This window comes from Lontra canadensis, unplaced genomic scaffold (genome assembly GCF_010015895.1).
Source record: "Lontra canadensis isolate GAN:19392208 unplaced genomic scaffold, GSC_riverotter_1.0 scaffold32, whole genome shotgun sequence".
Taxonomy (NCBI): domain Eukaryota; kingdom Metazoa; phylum Chordata; class Mammalia; order Carnivora; family Mustelidae; genus Lontra; species Lontra canadensis.
Genome location: NW_022631026.1, coordinates 9,557,154 through 9,575,921, shown reverse-complemented (window position 1 = coordinate 9,575,921; position 18,768 = coordinate 9,557,154).

The window sequence follows — 18,768 nt, the reverse complement described above, 5'->3', positions numbered from 1 at the left end:
GTTTGTTTTTGTTTTGTTTTTTATCAATGAAGCAGGTTAGTTAAATTAGATACAATTTAGGGCTTTTAGCTCTGGCTTTTACCAACACGTTATGGAAGGATCTTCCAATGTCTTTAAGCATGCCTCCAAAAGAGCTGAATTGATATTAGTTTTCTGAATATTTCTAGGTATGTTATATAAATCCATGATTCCGAAACTATGTTTTGAGGCATCCTGGAGAACCACACAGAGGACTTGGGAAAGTTTAAATTTTTTGAGAAAAAAGGAGAGTATTCAATATCTGTTAGTAACTGTTTTCAGACACTAGCTTGATATATTTCAGTTTCAACATTAGATCCCATTATGTATCTTTCGATGATGTCATTGTGAAGCTGGGTTTTTGTTGGTTGCCGTAATAAAATGCAAGTACCAGTATAAAGCAAGAGAATCAGTGAAGAATGAGAAATTAAGATGGTGGTGGGTGTCCAATTTGACTCCAAGGTTTGAGAGGGGGTAGAGCCCTAAAATCAGTTTTTGTATCAGTAATTGTGACAATGTAAGAGTCAGATGAAATTATTATTTCATTTAACATAAAATATTTGTTCAAAACTCTATTAAGTTATTAGGGGAATAAGTACTTACTAAGTTGTTTGAAACATTTTAATGAATAAATGGAATTATTAGAAACTTCTTTGACCTAAGGTATTCCATAAAAAAAAAAAAGATTAGTGAGATGTTAAATGAACCATTTACTAAGCAAGTTTAAAAACAACCAGTATAAGTCATTCCAAAAAGATTTCTGTTAGCATATATAAAGTCTATTGGAGTCAAGCTTTTGTTCAACAGATAAAAATATTTATGTTGAGAAAGAATATATTTGTCCCATAGATTTAGGTAGCTGGTTAATGGCAGGTTGTTTCATCTGTCTGCAGTGTCTAGACTCATGGTAAAAAGATAGACTACTTATTATTCTCAAATTCTTTTACAAAATACATATTTCTATAGAAAGGTTAAAAAGAAAAGAAAAGCAGCTGCTAAACAATTTCCATAATTATGGAAATTAGGCGTGATCTCCACTCTCTTGGTGGATTGCCAGTGTGTCCAGCTGGTAGAAACAACTGGTCAGCTAGGCGTGGAGAAGGGCACATTGATTTTTACAAAAGACAGAAATGAAGCTTTCATACATTTAAGGCATTTTTCCATGTGTGTATTTCTATTATCTAACATCTTTTTCATTATGAAAATATCCACCCATTGCAGTAGACTTAGAGAATACAGAAATGAGAGGAGATTGGAAGTGATTTATGGTTTTATCACTCCAACACATTGTTAACATTTTGGAGTATACTTTACAATTCTTATTATTTTCTAATTAATGAGTATTTTAAAGTATTATTGGAGTCACATTAAATGTAAACTGGATTATTATCCTTTCCTCATCATAAGAATTTTCCATAAAAGTATGTGGTGCTTATAAAAATTATTTTAATTGTGGTATGTTGTTCTAATTAGCTACACTACCATCAATTACTAAGCTACTTCAAAAAAAAATACTGAACATTAGATTTTTTTTAAACTTCACTCTAGTGACATTATAATACTGTTATCCAGTTAAAGATGGATACATAGATGTATTGACTCTCCAGAATCGACACTAAATGGACAATAAAAGAATAAAAAAGGTGTAACCACAAGATAAAAGAAGAGATTTTGCTTATAAGGTTGGAGAGAGTAGAATTCTGAACCTTCAGGCAAGGGACTACTCATTGCAGAGGAAATGTGGAAATGGATTTTCTCAATATTCTGAATAAGAGCAACTTTGGAGGAAATGATAAGAAGCAACACAGAAGGCAGTGGGAATGTCCCAAACTATATATGGAAAATCCAGAATTTGAGTTACTGACATCAGTAATGCTACTGCCAGTAATCGATACAATAAGGCTTGACTGTTAACCAATTGGACCATCTTGCATTCTGCAGAACACTCCACCACCAACAGAGGAATGAATTTTGTTTTCAAATCAAAGTGAAACAGTCATCAGTATAACACTGGGACACAAGAGGATTTTTGGTAAATTGAAAATGATTGAAAACATACATAGTCTGTTTACATACATACATACAGAATATTTAAACTAGAAATCAGTAACAAATTTATATATGTAAAATCTCCAAATATGTGGAAAACTACACACAGATAACTGAACGTCAAAGAAAGCAAAAGGAAAATTAAAAAAAAAATATTTTGAACAGTGCGAACATTTGTAAGATGCAACCAAGAAAGTGATTAAAGGGAAATTCAGTGCTTTCAGGTTTTGTGTTAAGAGAGGAAAGGTCTGAAACCAGCGACCTAAGCTTCTGTCTTTAGAAGATAAAAAAGAAAATCAAAAGAAACTAAGGAAGCAGGAGAAAAAAAGAAGAGAAAAAAATGAAAGAGAAAAATGCACAAACAGCAGAAAAATTCCAATGAAAACAAAAGATAGTTGTTTACTAATTTCACCTATATTTATGGACCTCTAGCTAAGCTGATCAAGAAAATCAGAGAAAAAAAATTACTGATCTGTGCAATGAATGAGCCTCAATCACAGGTTCTACTTCTAGAATTGTGGGTGAGAAGTGCAGCATACCCCCAACAAAATAAGCATTTAACTAGAGTGAGTCATCAAAAATGATCATTTGACATGTATGGAAATTTCTCTAAAGGGGTACAGCAAATATAAAAACATCCCTTCAAGTTTTCTGATCATTCTCAGTAAGAACAGCAAAAGTCATTGATGTTTGAGTTACAACTCCCTCTCTCCGCACTGAAGGTCCATCTTACAGTAGCTTACAGAAACTACTTTGGGGCTCTATGCCAGGAGTGGGTAACCAAGAAAATCACTAGGCATGGCTGGGGACAGGTTCTATCTCCTTCAAGCTCCCAGCCTAGAGCTGTCTTTGTGGGAGAATGGGCCTCTAATAGTTATCATCTTCCACAGCTCCATGTTGCAATGGCTCTTTTCCTAGCTGGTATCTCTTAGAGGACGGACGCATAGCCCCTCTCCTCCACCTGTCCTCTAGCCATAGGGTGAAGATTCTACTTCAGGCTGAGAATACTGAAACTCTGTCACTCATGCTGCAGCTCACTTAGGAAATATATACCAGCCCAATGTCCCCAAGTACCCACTCACACAGCACAGTTGTCCCTCTGGAAGTAATAGGCCATTGCCCTTGAACTCTGCCCAGATGCAGTGTTACAGAAGTTCTGCTGAGAAGGACCTTCATGGCTCCATAATAGTAGTGGCAACAAGTGAAAGGGCAGAGGAACCCCAAGTTTAACAGATAATTAGAGAAAGAGGTAAGCCAAGAAGAGCCTTCCTGGGATTATGGTTAGCCCCAGAATTCAGCAAGGTTATGCACCATGTACCAGGCTGCACCAGTCAAATAGGGCTTGGGACAAAATTGGGAACTCCATAAACCACACATAGCTCCTCACTGGGACTAAGGATTTATGCACAGAGTCTGAGCAAACACTGGCTGAAAAATAAGTACTCCTAACTGGGGACAGCAACTCCTAGGAAGCCAGATGCATCACTGGCTGTCTGGAGATGATCGTGCTTACCCAAGGATGCACCCGTTCTATAAAATATGTATGCTGCCTGACCCAGGATGTATGTTTTAGCATGATGCTGGATGGAAAAAATAAAAATCAAGAACAAAGAACAAGACTCAAGAACAAAACTCATCTACAATGGGAAGAACATCAGAATATTGATTTCCATTAGCAGTCAAGGCCAACAGAACGTTGGAATGATCTTAATGTTTTAAATCTTTACAGGGAATGGTCCAACCATTGTAAGCATTTTTCAGAACACAGTAAGGGTACATTTCTATTTGAGCATTTAATTGTATTTAAAATTCACAAGAGAATAAAAATATATAAATAAATGCTGAATTCTGTTTAATGATTTGAATGCTGAAGTATTTGGCGAGGGTGTACCTGTGCCTGCAATTAACTTTGAAATGTACCAAAAATAAGTTGTATTCATGGATATGGAGGAGGATATGTGAGAAAAAATATTTTAACAGTATAATCTAAGTGGTGGAATACAGATGTTCATAGCACATTTTTTCAAGTTTGTTTGATGTTTGATTTTTTTTCTTAATTTTGAGAGGTAAACCTGACAACATTTTTTGGACAATATATAGCAACTGGCACTCATATTGACACAGTGGAAAAGTTACAGTGGAGGGTGAGATGACTGACAGTTTGAAAACAAGTTTGTCAATTCAGTTAGTGTAGTTAACACATGCTTAACAAACCCATCGTTCATTAATTTCTATGAATTTACCCGAGAATTGAGAACACATGTTCAAAGGCTAGTGTCAATCATCTTTCAGAGTGATTACAACAGAAATGTATTTCCCACAGTTCTGGACACTTGACGGCCAATATCAGGATGCTAATATGACCCTCTTCTGCTGAGACCCTACTTCCTGGCTTGCAGATGGCCACTTTCCTACTGTTCTCCTGTGGCAGACAGAGAGAGTGAGAGAGTGTCTCTTCTTACAAGACTACTAATCCCAGCATGAGGGCCCTAACCTCATGACTTCACCTAAACCTGATTACTTTCCCAAATCCCTATCTCCAAATGCCATCATACTGGGGATCAGGATTTTAACATGTGAATTAGTTGGGGGGGCACAATTCAGTTCATAGCAACCGATATAAAACTGTTCATTGCAACTTTATCCCTAAAAACCCATGAAAACAACCCAATGTCCATCAACAGGTAAATGGATAAATAAATTGTGATCTTTACATACCATAAATAGTAATGAGTAGTAAAGAAGGCTGAATTATTCTTATTTGCAAGAACACAGATGAATCTTAAAACACTGTTATGCTAAAGAAGCCAAATGACAAGAATATATGCTGTATGATTCCATTTATGTGAAAGCCTCAAAAATACATAATGACAGTAGAGATCATTGGTTGCCTGGGGCCTTAGTTGGGAGAAATTGAGAAGAGACACATGGAATTTTGGGGGAGATGATAATGTTCTAGATCTTGATTATGGTGTTGGTTACATGAGAGTACATGTTTGTCTAAATTTACTGAATGTGCATTTATGTGACTTATTTTAGCTAAATTGCATTTTATTTTATTAGTAAAAAATAATATGGGCAATAAGATTCTCTGGAGCTTTCTGATAATTTTAATTTGAAATTTAACTGTAGAGGGAGGGTCGTTTAGTGGCTCCAAGATGTTCACTTGGTCATGGTGAACGTCATAGCTGTTCAGAGGATGAGAGGAATCATAAAATTATAAACAATTTTTTATCAATTTTTTATTTCTTTTCAGCGTAACAGTATTCATTGTTTTTGCACCACACCCAGTGCTCCATGTAATCCGTGCCCTCTCTAACACCCACCACCTGGTTCCCCCAACCTCCCACCCCCCGCCGCTTCAAAACCCTCAGATATAAACATTTTTTTAAAGATTTATTTATTTATTTGACAGAAAGAGAGAGCACAAGCCATCTTTAAATTCAGGATTTCCATATAGGGAAACTATTAACAAGTAATAACTAATAATAATTCACATTTGCACAGCACTTGAAAGATTAGAACACTCTCTCTATAATTATATCATTTACTACGTGTATAACTTTTATATTGAAGACAAGGAGAGATGCTTATCCAGTTATATGGTTTGCCTAAAGAAATTTTAAATGGAGTGAATTTGAGCCCATCTCTGACTGGATCCATGGGGGGCTGGATAATTTGTCAAGGTAATTGCTGTGCTCTTGCTGTTAAACCTTTTTCTTCTCGCCAACAGTTGAGAGGTACCTTTTTTGTTCCATTGTTCCTGAAATATTTGTGTTTTGGGTCAAAAACATAAGTTAAGGATTCAGCTCTTACCTCGGAGCTGATGCTTGAAAGCTTAGAATCATTGAGGGAAAACAAAGGATGTCTGTGTGGAGAGAATGGAGTTGGGCACTGTGAGTGAAATACAATACTGGCGTTTGTTTTTAGAGCTCTCAGACGTGCATGTGTGTGCACAAGTGTGCATGTACATGTATATGGGTGCACACGTGTATGAGTGCACACAGGTCTGTGTGGATGTGTCTGTGGTGTATGTGTTCGGCTGTGTGTATGCCCATGTTCTCTGTATGGTGAAGTACCCTTGTGCCGTACTGTGTGGGTTAAGTCAGGTTGGGTTATGTGGTTGCCTTCATGTTGTCTCCAACAAAAGAACATTGAAGCCCAATGTTGTAGAACAATACCCATGCTAGGTGGCACTTCCTGAGTGTTACTGTCAATATTTTAATAACGGCTATGGGAAAAGCAAGTAAAATGGCTTGTTCAGAATATTTTGCTGAAGTTTTACCCAGTGTATGGTATTGTACCTATTTACTCCCATGAATTTTTTGTTCTTTCATGATCAGTTTCCATACACACACACACACACACACACACACACACACACACACGTATAAGAGAAAAGATGAGAATGCATGCAGATATTGAATCCTTGGTGTAAATACATGTCTTTCAAGTTAATTTACTACTGCTTATAGTAAAATAAAATATTTGGCAATGGCAGTCTTTTTCAAGTAAATGAAAGTAATCAGAAAGCAAGTAATAGAGATGAAGAGAGTCAGTCCTTCTTATTTTCTAAATAAATGCCAGGTTAGCCCACAGGTAAGATTGTTGTGTCTATGAAGATTACTAAGCAGGTTAGTCCAAATCCCCTTTTGTACTGTATGCTGAGGGCTAGCTTTCTTTATTAGAAATCCAGGAAAAAAGAGTAATCAGCCTATTAACAAGTCTGTTTATCCAATATACCACAATTTACCTAAGCTGGATTAGTCTCTCCTTCAGAAAATGGGAACTTTGATGACTACTTTAAATAGTCCTTAAAATCTCCCCATACTGTAAATTCTTCACAGTCAAGTTATGCCCTGAATCTGCTGCAGTGCCCAGCACAGTGCCTATGAGGGTAGGTACATATATACATTTTTAATTAAGCTGAACAACTTTCAGGTTGATATTGATTTCAAGTATTTAAGAATCAATGCCTTATCATAAAGCATCACTCTCAGGCTTAGTTAGAAAGAGCTAGAATCTTCTGTTATTTAAGACAATACACTTTTGCTCACAGTCAATTAGGCCAGACCTATTTTTCCTACAGAACAACCACAAGACAGTGAGACAATAGCATATCTCTGGAGCCATTCACATTTCCAAATCTTTAATGTGGGCTAAGTATTTTGCTAAAGACATCTACGTATTTTCTCTTTTAGTCTGACTTGATTCCAGTTGATAGTAGAGACTCCCAATATCCTCATTTTTAAATTGAAGAGACTGAAACTCAGAAATTTAGTAGCTTACCAAGGACACAGAGCAAGAGACTGTTAAGAAAGTATTGGAGCCCAGAAACTTATACACAGGAATCCACATTCCAAATGCATTCAGTAGTCCACTGAACCGATTTATTCTCCTGTTGACAATAGAAATACACTCAATAGTGAACAGTGTCCACTCTTCCTGATCTCACTTTTCCTATCAATGTCCCACTTTAATTTTGAAAACCAGATTATTTTAAATGCTTGAAATTCATTCATTTATTCACCCATTCATTCATTCATCAGTTACTGTATTTCTTCTATATACCATGCATTATTCTCAAATTTAGGAAATTAAGAATATAAAGAAATAATTTCTTTGTCCTATAGGATCTCACTGATAATTGGGGAGATATTTAGATAAACAGACATATTGCAATGCACACAAAGAAGAGAAAGCTGTAGCTAACCTGACCTTGGCTGTCAGTGAAAATTTTATCATTAACAACATTGCCAGAGGGTAAGAATATTCTAGGCTGAGGGCCTGCGTATGTTACATAAGCTAATTAGAGGTGCTGGGATGTGGCATCTAAGAATTTCTGTGTGGGTTAAATACCAGGTGATTAGGTTCCGTAGGAGATGAGAATCGAAGTGAAGGATCACAGAGCGTCTGGGTGGTGCAGTCAGTTAAGCATCTGACTCTTGGTTTTGGCTCAGATAGTGATATCAGGGTTGTGAGACTCATTCCCCTGTAGGGCTCTGTGCTCAGCACAGTCTGCTTAAGTCTCTCTCTGCCTCTGCCCATCCCCCTGCGCTTGTGCATGCTCTCTCTCTGTCTCTCTCTCTCAAATAAATAAATAATTCTTTAAGAGAAATATATTAAAAAAAAAAAAAAAAAGCGAAGGGCCACAGTTGCCGTCAGAAGACTTCAGATTTCTCGGTAGCCATGCTGGTGCCAGGGACATACTGAAACAGCCTCAAACACAAAATGTACATCGTTTAGTTTCTGGCCAAGTGAGATGACAATCAAGCATCGTTGCCCTATCATTAAGGCTCACATTGCCTGCAGCCTCAAGAGATGACACTTGAGACTAGAATGGAAGGTGAGAATATAGCGTTTCTTGGTGTCGTGATTTCATATTTGATATATCTGCTGGATATGTGCCACTGAACATTTATGTTGTTGACGATAAGTGCAACAAGGTCCAATCCTCTCTTGTAGGAGCTGAAAACACTGTCTTTGCAGCCAAAATTCCATTCTGTTCCAACAGGGAGCACCCTGTATTCTAAATGATCATCGGTCAGTCTATTCTGTGCCCATCTGTATCTTGCAGATGTGGGAGCCTACACAAGTGCTCTCCTTACAGAGAAGAGCAGAACCAACTGTCATAACCATATGATTTGTGAGATCATCCGCAGAAGCCATAACCAATGCTGTTCAGGGAAGATGTCAGACTGTAATGAACATTTATGGGAAATAGATATTAAATACAAATCCTTCAAAGAACACCATCAAATTAAATTGACTTTTAAATAAATCACCTAAAATTTGTGTCAGACTCGGACCAATTAAACATAGGGAAGAATGTGTTGGAATATCAAAGTGGAAGAAAATGAAATAAAAATTTCATAAGTAGATGTGATTTATGTGGCTACTAATATAGATAAGTTAAATTAGGACTCTGATTTAAGAGGTAGTTGATGTAAATAGCATGGGTTTCAGAGTCAAATAGACCTGCATTGTAATTAGTGCGTCCACCATTATGTGGATAACCATTGGTAAGTGGTCAAGTAATCGATACCTAACTTCATCCAGTTTCAGTTACTGTTTCTGTAAAATGAAGAACATAGTACATAATATAAACACTCATTTTATGTATAGGTTGAAATGATGTATCTAAGGGATAACACTTATTATAGAGGAGTTCAGTGAATACTAGCTGTTCTCAAAATGTTTGTTAACCTTTTAAATAGCATCACATATTTCTAACATGGGAAGCATGGATTTTAGATAAGAGATGTCTGATTTCTAGCTTTAGCGCAATGACTTAACATAAATATATACAGAAATAGTCAACAAACCATAAAGTTGTATATAATATAAGATATATGGCCACTTTTTCATTAGACAGATAATTATTTAACACCCACTATGTGCCAGTTTTATAAGAATCTAGGGAAATGCCAATAAACAAATCAATTCCTGCCACACCAGACAATATCCTAATGGAAATATATGAAATAAATAATTAAAATATAATGTGAGTTCTAGGAAATACATAATTTCCTAGAATATAATCGTAAGTTTTGGTGAGAATGTCCATGTATTATAAAATATTTTAGATAGGTTAACCAGGGAAGTACTCTGAGAAGGAAAGCTTTAAGCAGAGATCTAAAGGATAAAAATAACCCAATTGTGCAAAAACCTGCAGAAGAACATTTTAGGAGGAGAAAGTGCAAAGGCCCAGAGGTTGAGCTGTGCTTGAGAAGAGCAGTGCTACCAGAGTGGTCAATGTAAAATAACAAATGAAAAAGCAAGTGACAGACGATGGATTTGAAGAGTAAGACAGGACCTGGTCATGTCGGGTCATGTAGGCTACAGGAGACTTTAGATTTAATTCCAAGTTTGACAGTAAGTCACTGGAGGAATTTAATCAGATTTTTCTCCCCACATTTGCATGTGCAAGCTTCTGAATTCTTTGAAAGTATAGGCTAGAGGTCTTTATATCCTCCTCTGCTTCTTGAACTGTATTTTATCTAGGGCCAGTTGGGTTTTGATTTCTTACTCTTAGTCTTTTCCTTTTATGCCATCCTATTTCACAATTATTTTTGGATTCTTTTTCCATTCACATTCAAGAATAATAAGACAAGAAGTGTGGTTGTCAACTCTGTATATATAGTAGAAATTTTCAACTGAGAAAATTTCAAATGAAATTTTATCATGCGGGGGGCCTGGGTGGCTCAGTGGGTTAAAGCCTCTGCCTTCAGCTCAGGTCATGATCCCAGGGTCAGGCTCTCTGCTCAGCGGGGAGCCTGCTTCCCTTCCTCTCTCTGCCTGCCTCTCTGCCTACTTGTGATCTCTGTCAAATAAATAAATAAAATCTTAAAAAAAAAAATTATCATGCTATCACTCCTGGAGAAACCTAAAGTATCTGAATGATAATTTTCTTATAAACTGCCAATTTCCTCTCAGATAATGTTTATTTTTATTTTTTTTATTTTTTCTGTTTATTTTTTTTAAGGAGACTCCCCATCCCCATTTAGTGTACCTCCTACATTGTTTTTTAGGAAGTTGCATAAGGAAAAACCTAGAAATAAATATAGAGTAAACCCAGAAAGAAGAAAATACACGTTCAAGAAAATGGTAGGAAAACATTGCAGAGAAGTTACAGAATGAGAGCTGGTTGGCTGCAGTGAACTGGTCAACAATTCAGTGCTGACGATGGAGAGTAGCAGGGAAATAGCAGAGCAAATGAGAGTCTAGGTGTAGAACCCATGGTTGAAACATCTGTGTACTCTTGTATAATAAAGGTAGCGAAAGCTGCAGTTGTTGACAGCACGTAGTTCTTTCCCAGGCTTCCTGTGAAACATGTGAAGAAACATCATTTCAAGCAATACCTTTGTCCTCTTACCCTTTCACTTTCTCTTCCCTAAAGGACTTACCTGATTGGTAGAAAAGGGATTAAGTGACTGTCTCTTTTCCTTCTTTCCCATTAGTTGGTCTGCCTACCAGAACATGAGCTATGTGTGCCATCAGTCATAAACAAGTGTACTTGTAAAGACTCTGTCCAGGTATCAGTTGCTTAGCACGGACAGCAGTCAGATGTGTGTATCTAATTAAAAGTTCATTATATCCTTGCTCAGCCAAAACACCAAAGCCGTCCAGAGGGCTCCAATAATGATAATTTGTAAGTGAGGTCTCTCTCCGAGTTCTAAAGTTCTTAACTCAGGTGATGAGAGGTGTGTCACAAATAGGCATACCCCCAAGATATTGCAGGTCTAGTTCTACCCCAATAAAGAAAACATCACAGTAAAGTGAGTCACATGGCTTTTTGGTTTCCCAGTGTATATAAAAGTTATATTCACACTAAAGTCTGATAAATGTGTAATAGCATTATGTGCAAAAAAATGTTCATATCTTAATTAAAAACTACTTTATTGCTAACAAATGCTAACCATGAGCCGAGCTGTCACTGAGTATAGTCACTGATTGTAGGTCACCATAATAAATATAATGATACAATTTGAAATATTGAAAATGTGACACAGAGACGTGAAGTCAGCAAATACTGTTGGAAAAATGGTGCTAATAGGAGTGACGCAGGGTTGTCACAAACCTTCAATTTGTAAAAAGCACAATTATCTTAAAAACACAGTAAAAGTACAATAAAATGAGGTGTGCCTGTATTGGGGCTCCTACACCACAACAGTGAGGGAGCAAATGTAACTAGACATTTCTCATTAAGCAAAACCTATAGAAGAAATACTATCTAAATGTAAGACACTATTAGGTTGTTAAGAAAACAAACTAGTGGTCAAAATGTCATTTTTTCACTAGTATTAATTTGTGGCTTTGTTCAAAAACTGTGAAAGCCTGACCATTCTAGAATAGAATGAGAATATTCTCAGTATTAACAATGAAAAGTGTTTATTAAAAAAAAAAAACTAAAGATGACAAATCACAAGAACAATAAATTCACAGAATTTATAGTTAGAATCATGAGAAAAATTAACCATAGAAATAATTAAATGTATTGTCTTTGGGGAAGTGGAAAGTCATGGAAAGGGGAGCTGCACACTTCATTTTGAGCTCCTTACTGCTATTTAATATTTTGTTAACTGTAGTCATTTCCTGGCTTGAGGCTAAAGGACCAAGGTATAAGGAATTAAAAGTTTTATAAGTACAATATTTCTTTTGAAGACATGTGTAACTAACTTCTAGAGTGCATTGCTTTGTTTTTATACTTCTGGCAAGGAAGGTCAACAGAAATAAAATCTAAATTCCCATAAAAATCTGAGTTATGTAGAACTACCCCAAGACCAGGTGCTGTACAAATCCAGAGAAGACCTAAGGAGCAAACTTTGGGCTGAGCCTCAAGGAGAGAGTCCGATGGTAGTCCAGTGCTGTCCTCTTCTGTGAATGGTGTTTCAAGGCCACTGCTTATCTCTGCCAAAATTAAGACTCTGGACTCTGCTGCCCCTCAACACCCAGGGAGATTGAGGATGTGTACCTATAGCTATGATCCTAGAGAAAGAAGCTAGAATCAGGAAGCTGCCTCATTTTCCATGATTGCCATCAAAACGATCTCTTCCACCAAGAAGCTTGGTGATGGACAGTAGAACACTAAATCAGCCAAACTTCATTTTTTTTTTTTTTACAACTTTAGAAATGACAGCATTAGACTCCTAGGCATCGAAAATAAGTGCTAGAAATGGAATATAAAACATGACCAAAAAATCTTAAATAATTAGATGTAATAAAGATATGAAATAAGAATATAATTGAGCAAATTTTTAAGAGACCGAATGGGCAATCCTTCACATGAGCAATATGCTACACTTCTAATTGATGTGCCAGAAATTCTGGGGCCTGGGTGGAACACCCGAAAAGCAGTGAAGACATTTAGAACACATTAAGAAATAAAGCAAGACTTAGTGCCACATGAGCCTTAAATCTATCCTCAGGCTTAGGAAACTTGACTCCCTTTGTAACAGTGGTGCAGGGTGACCCAAGCCAGGCTTCAAGAGGGAGGGCCTCCTGCTTCTTCGAAGTTAGCTGGATCCAAGTGGCAGAATTGACTTAGAAATGCCAGCCTTGTTTCTTTTACCAGATTGTTGCCCTTGGGATTCACTTCCCTTCCTTCCTTTGTGGCAGTGCCAGCAAGGTGATGGAGAAGATGCCCATCAGGGAAAAAAGTCAGGAATGGAGAGCAGGTTTTTTTCCTCACTCAACAAGCAAATGTATCATAGTAGAGGAATGAGGAGGTGGCAATATTCCAATAGAGTTTAGCTGAGAAGTTCTAGAATTGGAGAAAAGCGTGTATCTTCACAACTTGGGGACAGAAATAATCCCCATGTAAAATAAATAAAAATATTTCCACATATTTTAGGGAAGCTCCTTCAGAACTCAAAATAAGGAGATCTTAAAAACTGTCAGAAAGAAAGGATAGATGACTCACAAAAAGTGTCTGTTAGATGAACTAATTCTATCAACACCAGAGGTCTCCAAACCTTAAAGAAAGTTACTTGTAATTGTTGAGAGGCAAAAACAAAAAGAAGTTTAAAAAATCCTCTCAATTCAGAATTTAGACCCAGATATATATAAAACATAAGAAGATAGTGTGAAACTCAGTAGTAATCACAAAGATAATGCCTCCATCAGAAAGGATGAATACCCAACTTTTGTATCAACATGGATGGGACTGGAAGAGATTATGCTGAGTGAAATAAGTCAAACAGAGAGAGTCAATTATCATATGGTTTCACTTATTTGTGGAGCATAACAAATAACATGGAGGGCATAGGGAGATGGAGAGGAGAAGGGAGTTGAGGGAAATTGGAAGGGGAGGTGAACCATGAGAGACTATGGACTCTGAAAAACAATCTGAGGGTTTTGAAGGGATGGGGGCAGGGGGTGTGGGAGGTTGGGGGAGCCAGGTGGTGGGTATTATGGAGGGCACATATGGCATGGAGCACTGGGTGTGGTGCATAAATAATGAATTCTGTTACTCTGAAATGAAATTAATAAAAAAAAAGATAAAGACAAAAAAAATAAGGTACCTCTTTAATAATAATCAAATCAAGATCTATAATCTGACAAGATAGATTGTCAAATCTGGCAGCTCTAATTTCTGGGTAAAGGGAGAGGTTGGAAATTCAACTTTGGGACACTCATAAAGGTTTTCATCTACAGAAAAACAAAAGCATTTTGAAAACAAGAATAAGAAATAATACATACTAATCTGAGTTCCTCATAATGTTTAAGATTTTGGATATTTTAATTTTTATTTAGTGAATGGGATTGGAATTGTTTATTGAGAAAAACATGTCTATTAAAAAATACTGACTTCAGTGACCTCCTTTGCATGATCCTGTGCTATGTGCCAGTGGGCCCACATGAGCTCTTGATTCAGGAGAATGAATTTTTTCTCTTTTGCACATAAGGAAATTCTCTTGACCTGTTACAATTTAAATATGCCTGCTATAAATAAATAAATAAATAAATAAATAAATAGGCAAGTCTGCTTAAGAATTTCTCAGTTTTTTACTTGTGGGTTAGTTAATCCTAGTAACTGGATCTTCTCTAAACCCCTTTTCATTTCTCTAATTTTATGCATTTTCATCTCCACCAAAGCAAAACCTCTCCTACGCAGGTGGCCCATTATATGGTTCAAGTTTCGTTAATTGCTTACAAAATAAAGAAAATAAGTGTTTGTTCATTGTTCACATTGGGGTAGGTTTGTTTGAATGCATAGATTAATTAAGTTTTTGTACCTGAAGTGAACCTGGGAATCCGACTTTACTTACAGGAAGTGGAGTTCTGTTTCTCTATTCATTTGAGGCAAAAAAAAAAAAAAAAATTTAGTCAGTAATTCATCACAGTATAAGATAGGCATGAAAAATGAAGAAAATGCGGTTCATGTTATATATGTGTGTGTGTGTGTTGGGAGGGAGTTTCTGGGTTGTATACAAACAATGAATGATGATACATGAAACATTGTAATATTATTTGATATGCACAGGAGTAGAAAAAAGTGCAAAAAGTTGGTCAACAGTTCTAACACAGGGCTTTTGGAAAGATCCATGGAGAAGAATAGCATCTGTGTTAGGTAACAAGTAGTGCCTAGAAGTTAGGAAAGTAGTCAGAGGGTGTAATTAAAATAATTCCATCCAGAAAGAAGTGCTTCTTAAAAGTACTCAGAGACATTTCAGGGAGTTTATTAGGATTGGGAAATGGGGAGGGGCGTGAGGTGGAAATGAGGACAACCTATAGAGGTAGAGTTGAACAGCTCAGTCTTACAAGGCTTCAAATGTTATGCTGAAGATTTTTTTTCTTTCTTTTTTTTTTTTTTTTTTGAGCTCTACACCCAACATGGGGCTTGAACTCATGACCCTGAGATCAAGAATTGCATATTCTGGTGACTGAGCCAGCCAGGTGCCCTTGTGCTGGAAGTTTTCCTGTCATCATTGCATATATGAGTGAATGGAAGAAATGAAGGGGGTCGTGTTAGATATTATACTGCTATGCCAGAAATAGCAGTAAGAGGAAGACTCTTTTATGTCCATTCCAATAGATTTTTTGCTGTTCTGCAAAACAACTGTTAAGTTTTTCCTGGAATCACAAAGACAGATCATAATTAAAATTTCCAAGTGGGCACAATTACTTTTATAAACTCCAGACTTCAAATCTTGCACCTTTTATTCTGACTTTAGACACTTTCCAGCTACTAGGGCTTTGGATTAAGCCAGACACATTTCTGAGATTTGAGGAGATAGCCTATTGCCCTGCCTGACTGATGGCAGGAATAAACAGAAGGCAATTTGTTCTTTCCTTGGAGAGCCAGACAGTCGCCACCATAATGTGCAATTTAAGATGAGGGAGATGTCAGCGACAGGACAATGGATGGTGAGAGCCAACAACTTTCCCAATGGCAGGAGGGAAATTGTAAGAGCACTTACTGCTCATTTGCTGTGAAACCAGAAAACCATTTTCACTTCTGTCTTTGATGTGCATTAGTCCTTTTCAAATAAGATCAAATTACATATATTAATAATTACACCATGCATTTTTTTCTTTTAGCTAATTTTTCCATGTTTAATGAATGGTATATCGTAATCTTTATAACCTTGTATCCTATACTAATTTATGAGCTAATTTTTATATCCCCTGTTTGGGATGTGTAATTTAGAGATTGTAATTTATCAACATTTATTAACCATTAAACTATTTGTTAGGCACTTTTTAAACCACTAATTGAATTGGATAATGTAATTATCATGATAATCCACTGAAACTCTTACTACTAATGCCATATAAACATTTTGCAGAAGAGGTCATGTGCAATCAGCAAGATATCCAGAGAGATTGGTTTGGCCAAAGTAATAATGACAGTATAGGTGTCCTGTGTCCAGAGCTTGGGTGTTTGCCTGCAACATTCAGCTGATTTTTTTTTAAGATTTTTTTTTCATTTATTTGACAGAGAGAGATCACAAGTAGGCAGAGAGGCAGGCAGAGACAGAGACAGAGAGAGAGAGAGAGGGAAGCAGGCTCCCTGCTGAGCAGAAAGCCCAATGCGGGACTTGATCCCAGGACCCTGAGATTATGGCCTGAGCTGAAGGCAGCAGCTTAACCCACTGAGCCACCCAGGCGCCCTCAGCTGATTTTTAAAAGGTTAGAACTTAAAGATACTTTAGGACAGCTAGTCAAACACATTTTAGTGTCTGCAGTCTCAGATGGTCACAAAATTTGTTGGTAGCAGAGCCAGGTATAAAATCCTGGTCTCTCAGTCCCGGGTCAATGACTTTTTATTCTGCTTGGTATCACTGATTACTTAATAGAAACATACATTCATGAACACATCAACTCCCACATATGCATTTAATGTAGATGTTTATACTTGGCGATGATACTAACTGGGAATGTATCTCAGGCTTGATGAATGTCATGTTTCTTTTCCTTAAGAGAAATAATAGAATATTTTGTGTTAATTAACGAGAGTATTTTGAAAACAGAGAGACAGGTATGATAAATAAGATCTAGAAAAAAAAATGACGTTGTGGTTGGGAAAAATGCAACTTAGAAAATGAATAATTTCTGTTGATGGGCCTTATGAGTGTACTCTCTCTCTCTCTCTTTCTCTATCTCTCTCTCTCTCTCACACACACACACACACACGCACACACACACACAGACACACACACCCCAAACTTAGATACATACTCCTCTCCACGTGTGTGTATATATGTACATATCCATTTATTTAACTAATTATATCCTCTATTGTTGGGATGTGTTAACATCTGTATATGGGTGTTTGTTCGTGTGCATATATGTGTGTTGTATGTATGTGTGTGTATATGTATGTATTGTGTGTGTGTCTATATGAAGATGGCAGTAGATTCACTGAGGATATGTGTGTGTTGTATGTATGTGTATGTATATGTATGTATTGTGTGTGTGTCTATATGAAGGCGGCGGTAGATTTACTGAGGAAAAAATCTCCTCTTTAGAAACAGTGATGCTTGTCTACACTGCAGGTGTGCATCATGAGACAAAAAAAGATCACAGCTTTTTGTAATCAGAAAAACATGAATGCAAGTCTTGATTGTTTAATTATGTTACCTTATGATGAAACTCATCTAACTGCTCTACCTGTTTTCTGCATTTGTGGAAAGAGGGAAGTAATCCCTGCATCAGGGTTTTATTGAAAATAACCTAAGCTATGTACCACGGAATAAGTTTTGGAAGTGTACATGTATATATATTTTTTCTCTGCGTGCATTTCTGTATATATTTATAGAGACAGAGACCGAGAGAGAGGAGCTAGGAAGGTGATTATCAAATACAAGACCTAAGTTAATATACGTTAAATAATTCAAAATGTACCTCAAGGGCTGCTGGGAAAACATGTGCTTTACTTCCTGCTCGTCCGCCTTTGGCTCTTGCTGACCACCAGTGCATGCAAAGGTCACCTTTTAGAACTGAGTTTTCTTGGGTTCTTCTTTTTCAGGAGATTCTAAACAAATGTGGATGTCAAGAAGACCTCCACACCCATAGTATCTATATTTACACATGATAAAAGTATTTCAGATAACGGTAGAGTCTTTTTTTTTTTTAAGATTTGTTTATTTCTTTATTTATTTGAGAGAGAGAGAGGGGAAAGTGAGTGAGAGAGAGAGCACAAGCAGGGGGTGGGGCAGAGGGGGAGGGGGAGGGAGAAACAGACTCCCCACTGAGCAGGTGGCCGGATGCAGGACTCCATCCCAGGACCCCAGGATCATGACTTGAGGCGAAGGCAGACACTTAACGGACTGAGCCCCCCAGGCTCTCCTAAATGGCGGAATCTAAAAGATGAAATGTTCAGTGTATTTGAGGAACAGAAGAGGATTTTGGTCATCTGAGCTTTCTGTGCCCTTGAAGACCCTGCAGAGTAACTGATGCTTCCTTCTCTGCCCTGTGGTTACAGGGTACAAAACTGGCAGGATTTACACGTGAGAGTGATCACAGGGCTCTGTGGGAGCCCTTCACCCACTTCAGAAATAAGACCATGGAGGTTCAGCAAGGGCTTCTAGAGGAACTGAGCGCTCTGTTAGCCTCACTCACTGCTGTTTCAAGCCGGCTTGTCCTGCTCCGCTGGCCTGGCAGCATTTTTGGGTGCATAAGTGAGTGAAAAGTCAACATTCATTATGGTGTTAGAGCCATTAGTAATTATACATTTGGGTTCTATTTTGTGAAAGC